The sequence below is a fragment of the Trichomycterus rosablanca genome, chromosome 18 (genome assembly GCF_030014385.1).
Source record: "Trichomycterus rosablanca isolate fTriRos1 chromosome 18, fTriRos1.hap1, whole genome shotgun sequence".
Classification (NCBI taxonomy): Eukaryota; Metazoa; Chordata; class Actinopteri; order Siluriformes; family Trichomycteridae; genus Trichomycterus; species Trichomycterus rosablanca.
This window is the reverse complement of record NC_086005.1, coordinates 3,418,280-3,424,700: the sequence shown is the minus strand read 5'-3', so window position 1 is coordinate 3,424,700 and position 6,421 is coordinate 3,418,280.

Below are 6,421 nucleotides of genomic sequence, written 5' to 3'. Positions count from 1 at the left end.
TGATCATGTTTTTAAAGAGACTCGTTCTACCTGGTAATCCTGTTTTTGCTACTTCAACAATCTGTCCACAATCTGCTCCACCGGGACCGTCTCTACATGAGCACGCGTGCATTTCAACAACTTTGAGTTTGTGCGCTTGAAGAAACCAGATGTACCAAATCCCCCCCCCCCCCCCCCCCCCCCCCCCAAAAAAAAAAACAATAAATAAAGTTCATTCAGTCATTAATTAGAAAATTAAAGATGAACCAATTTGCAAAAAAATATAAATACAAATAAATAAATAAATAAAAACAGCTTCATGGAGGACAGACAGACATCTCAACATCTTGCTTACAGACCTGAATGGGACTGTACGTTTGTGCTGAACATTTTTATGTGAAAATTTATTACAGAACACAGTTTATTGCAGTACGACTGTAAACATTTCCGTTTACGGCACTTAGCAGCTTTTATTTAAAGCGACTCCCAGTTTTTACCCAATGCGATCCAAGCCATCGAGGGGTTTGAGGGTCTTGTTTTGGACCAACAACAACAACGTTAGTTAATGATGTTAAATAAGTTCGAGAATAAGTTCATTATTGCAACATGAGGAGAAATCCAAACTTCCTGAGTTTATTCGACTCTTTCTCTCTTTTACACTTAGCTGCTGGTTCATCTCGACTATATTGGTCTTCTGACGGGCCCTGTAATCCTCGTCCTTGGCTGATTTAACCTTGAACACTTTGCTGAAAGCGAAAGGAAATTTTTACAGCCTGGATTTGAGTCAAAATCAATCTAAGTCATGTTTTATGTTCCTTGAAAGTTTATAAAATTGGAGGTAACTTCAGGTCAAACGCAGAAATGAAAGAAATCTTCTGTATGTCCTTTGTGATGGTTGGCTGAACAGATGGGTCAGATTTCCAGCAGACCAGACACTGATAAAGCAATTAATGTTGAGATGCTGTCAATCCAGCGTGTTCTTGGTCTACCTCGTCTTTCCACAAGTCCTTCAGTGTTGTCATGTAGGCGCCTCCCTCACACACCCAAAGTAACGTAACTTACGGGACTTAGTGTGGTCCAGTAGTCCACGCGCCCAGTGGTCATCGTCCTCCTCATAAGATTTTCAGCCTTTTTCTTAAGCACTTGTTCTCAACAACCTGAATGTGTCTCTCTTCCACTTTCTTCAGTGTCCAGACTTCAAATCTATACGTGACTACTGGTCAGCCCAATACATCCATCAATCATAGCTTGGTGATGGTGCTGACTGACTTGTTTTCCATATTCTTCTACATTTGATCACCACCACCATGCCCAGTGCCATTCTTCCCTTTCACCAGCATATTCTGCAGTATTTGATGCTTGACACCACCACCATCTCCAGACCTTCTTCAGAGTTTGTCATTACTTTAGTTCTTGCTGCGTTTATGAGCGTGTTATGTTCCTTCATCATCTTCTCGATGTGACACGTCAGTTCCTGTAGATCTTCTGGTGACGTGACCAGTAATACCAGGTCATCAGCATACCTGAGATGCTAACGGTCTTTCCACCAATCCGAGATCCTCATGGAAATCTTTGTAGCACCTTCATCACTTCCTCTCCAAGGATGATGTTCTTCAAACAGACACTATAACCAATCAATCCAGTAGGTCCTGGTGAATTGGACTACACTACACTGGGAATTCAGACATTTCAAGTGGGATTCCAAACCACAGGGAGTGAAAGTGTTCAGTTGGAGGAAACTTCGGACTGCATAGGGAGCAGTGAGTAACGCTTCATCAAGTTTACCCATCAATCACTGCATGTCTGGCGGGTTGAGACAGCTGGTGCATTATCTGAGATCAGCTAACGGTGCGAGCAGGATCATGTCGGTCACGTGTATAATAAATCATTGTTGAAAACTACCATCGATGTGACGGTAACCAGTCAACATTTACATTTACATTTTCAGCATTTAGTGGACGCTTTTATCCAAAGCGACTTGAAGTACTGTGACAGCATATTGTCCAAGCAGTTGAGGGTTAAGGGCCTTGCTCAAGGGCCCAGCAGCGACAACCTAGCAGTGGTGGGGCTTGAACCAGCGACCTTTTATTTACTAGTCCAGTACCTTAACCACTAGACTACAACTGCCCCGCTAGAGGGCGCCCAGCATCAACGCCCCGAGCATCAACGCCCCGAGCATCAACGCCCCGAGCATCAACGCCCCGAGATGCTACAAAATCTGTCAGAAAACAAGATTAGTTTCATAACTAGGTTAATTAGATAAATGTTAACTCATAACGTTGACTAGGTTCTGAGCTCCTGGGTTCGAATCTCAGCTCTGCTACCGGTCGTCTGGGCGCCCTCTAGCGGGCTTAATTGGCCTTCAGTCTGCAGTATTGGAAAAGACCGGAATAGGTGGTGGGGTTATCACCGCTGTGTAGGGACCTTGGTTGCCTAGGGTGCCTGTACAGAAAGTGGAGGGGTGCAAAGATTGGGCGTGGCTCTTCATACACGAAGCCAACCTCACGTGCAAATCCATTGAAGTATGGGTGAATAAGAAGGGATTGGTGGACTGCGCAACCATCGGAGGGAAAGTGTGTCAGGCAAATATATACACCCTCCTTGGATGCCATTGGGGTCCCCAGAAGTGGATTGGCTAGGGTAAATTGTGAGGAAAAGGGGGTAAACTGCATAAAAAGATAAATATTCTGGCTAATAAACCCTAATATTATAATTGTAGTGTCAACAACATGTTCCAAAAAAACAGGGACATTAGGTTTTAACAGCATTTAGTCAACATTTATGGACTAAACACACCAATTGTCTACAATACAAGGTTTTAGTGTCACAACAACACTGCACACTGCCTGCAGTGCAGACCTGTCTCCCTACCCACCAGCACCATGCCCGACTCCCCCCTTATCAGACCACAATGCATATTCTCACGGCATTAGGCTACAGACGTTTCTGGACGTTGTTGACGTATGATTTACACTCTGAATTGTTGTTTACAGTGACGTGATGTACGGTGTTTACTAGGAATAGTCTCTAGTTGCAAAAGAGTAAATGTATGTGTATAGCTGTTTTGCCATGTGATAAATTCCTGCCCGTCCAGGGTTTAATTCCTTCCCCGTGCCCCCTGGTTCCGGGTGGCGCCAGACCCGCCTCGGATAGGATAAATCAGCCATTAAAAGGTATGAATTATTTATTTCTTTATGTGTATTTAGGACCACGCAGAGCCGGTAAGGTTTTAACGTGGATTATTTCTTTTCGTCTCATTGCCTCCGCGGTTGTTTAGTAAATGAACCTGTCTGCAAATAAGATTATCCAATTTTCATCTGAGATTATCGTGTGCGGCCATAAAGGTTTTATTGTGAAAATTACTTTGTAGAACAGACGGAGCGGATATCCAATCTGGGCCCGTGGTGATAGAAGGAGAAATCCATTCAGTGGCTTTTAATAATGCAGGACTTAATATGGTGGGATGTGGGGAGAGGTGATCAAGATGATCAGACTCCTGACAGCATGCTGGTGCTGGAGGTGGAGGTGAAAGCTGCAGAGGAAGAATGTGCTTCTGTATAAAAACTTCTATATGAACAAACACAATAAAAAAAAGACCAAAAATACTAAGAAATAAAACTGTTCACAAAAAGGATGGGTCGAGGTTTGTGTCTTGTTAGTGAATAGTCAAATAATTTAATAACACTGATACTATGAAGGATCTTCAAAAAGTTTCAGCACTTATATTTTGGTTGGAAGCGGTGAGGGTGGGAGGAGTAGTAATCGGTCATGTCTGAGAGACTGAGAGTGTAACAGGGCACTGGTGAGCCTGATCGGGAAGAAGCTCACCAGTAAGGGGGCTGGACCCAATTGCAGGAGAAGTGGAAGGAAAGTGCTTGGGAAAACAAAAGTAAAACAATAAAGCGGATGAGAGGGTAACACCAGGAACCTCTCACCGTTATAAACAAAAATGTACTATGGGTAATTAGAAGAGAGTGCTAGGTGGGACGACCATGGCCAGTCACCCAGCTACTCGGTCCACCAGACTTCAGACACACAACCGTGGCCCCAATGCTCCTTTAAACTAAGAAAAGAAAAAAAAAAAAGGGAGTCGATTACGGTATCGACTCTGAATCAATTGGGTAAATGACTCTAAACTCAGAGTCGACTCAGCTGGCGTAGGAAAAGGGCTTCCGGAATATGGACGCGAACGCTAAAGGCGTTTGTATCTTTGGAGCGCTAAGCTTCTGTAAGTAAGGAGGAACGCACACAGGTCAACTACCGTACCGACTGAATATGTCTCAGCCCTGATCGCGCGCATAAGGATTTCTTAAATAGAGCGCAAATAGAGGTGCTGACAATTAGCGCAGATTGGCGCTGCTGCAGCTCCAAGAGTTTGCAATTTGTTTTGGACTACAACGGGTCAACTAACAGAGAGAGCTTATAGTCCAGATTTAGCACCATCTGATTTCCACCTTTTTGGACACTCAAAGAAGCTTTAAGGGGATGAAGATTTTCATGTGATGATGATGATGTGAAAGCAGCGGGCAGTTGGGGGTGATTATGACCATCGTCTCCAGCAAGAACAGTGGCATGGCAGCCTCAAGCCCACAGTATGGATTCAGCCTTAGGTGGGTAAAAAGGTACACTCAGAACCACCTCGGGACTATGACCATCTTCTCCAGCAGGAATATCCAGCAAGAACAGTGACATAAGCCTCAAGCCAACAGCATGGGACATAGTGGCTACCTCCAAAATGATCATTTATCCTGAGTGATCATATGTGAGAGCCAGAATGACAGCAATCATTCGTCACCTGTCTGTAAACCAGTTATATAAACATGTTTACATTCTCACTGCTAATAATATTAGAACAGAAAACTTTTAGCATCCTTTTACCATCGCGATGCTTCCTTTAGCATCTATAAAACAATTTGCCTTTCTAATAGGGGTTCCTGGAGTGAGGGACAATGAGCACCAAAACAAGTCCAGCTCTCTCTTCCGACAGTCTGAAAGCCCTCTCAGGCTTTTAAGTTAGCGAATATCAACACTCTCCATCAGGAAGAACAAAGAACGTCGGGGAGGACAGTTTTTGTGGTGGACGATGCTCCAATTTTTTAAATCACTGTGATTTGATGCTACTTGAAGACTCAGACCTGCTATCAAGCAAACATAATGCAAGACAAAAAAACAACTCCGGAAAAGGATGGCATGAATAACTGATACTAACCAGCAAGGCTGTAGATCCAGCTGCAGGGATTGTGACTGACAAATGAGTTCAAAAGGTGAAGCTTTACTTAAAAAATAAAAATAAAAAGGCTAAATTTAATACTAGGAAAGTTTCTAAATGTTGCTCAGTTAAAAGACATGCATTAGTAACTTATCAAGGTTTAGAAACATTTTAAAACATTCTTCATGCAATCAAAATATGTTAATTGTGCCATCTACAGTGCAAAATGTCATCAAAAGATTTAAGAAATCCATAGAAATCTCTGTTCATGAAGACTGAATTCCAACACTTATAACAATAGTTCATGACCATTAATTCCTTGATGGCACCGCATTAAAAAGCAACATGTTCCTGTGATGGATATCGCCACACAAGCATGAAAACATAAATAAATGAATGAATGAATGAATGAATGAATAGATAGATAGATAGATAGATAGATAGATAGATAGACAGACAGACAGACAGACAGACAGACAGACAGACAGACAGACAGACAGACAGACAGACAGATAGATAAATAAATAATTAGTTCATGGTGTTCTCCACGGTTTGCTTACTTTTCTCATCTCATTTCTTCTAAATAACAAATGAAATAAATAAATAAATGAATAAATAAATACTATGAAACTTCTCTTAATTAATAAATAAATAAATAACAAATGAATGAATAAATACATACTATGAAACTTCTCTTAATTAATAAATAAATAAATAAATAAATAAATAAATAACAAATGAATGAATAAATAAATACTATGAAACTTCTCTTAAATAATAAATAAATAAATAAATAAATAACAAATGAATGAATAAATAAATAAATGCTACAAAATATGGTTTTATTTGGTAGTTTATGGTGTTGTTATCTATGGTTTGTTTACTTTTCTCATGTAATTTCTTGTAAATAAATAAATAATAAACAAATAAATAAATAATAAACAAACAAGTGAATAAATAAATACTATGAAACACTGTGTGTTTTGTAGTTCATGGTGATGTTCTTTAATGTTTGTTTACTTTTCTTATTTTATTTCTCTTAAACAAACAAACAAATAAACAAACAAACAAACAAATAAATAAATAATTGTATGTCAGACTGGCCTGACTGCAGACCGGACTTTAGATTTTTGGGAAGGCTTTCCATAGAATTTTAGGGTGTGTCTGTGGGAATTTGTGTCTATTCTGTCAAAATAAATGAATAAATAAATAAATAAAAATAAAAGTATCCAT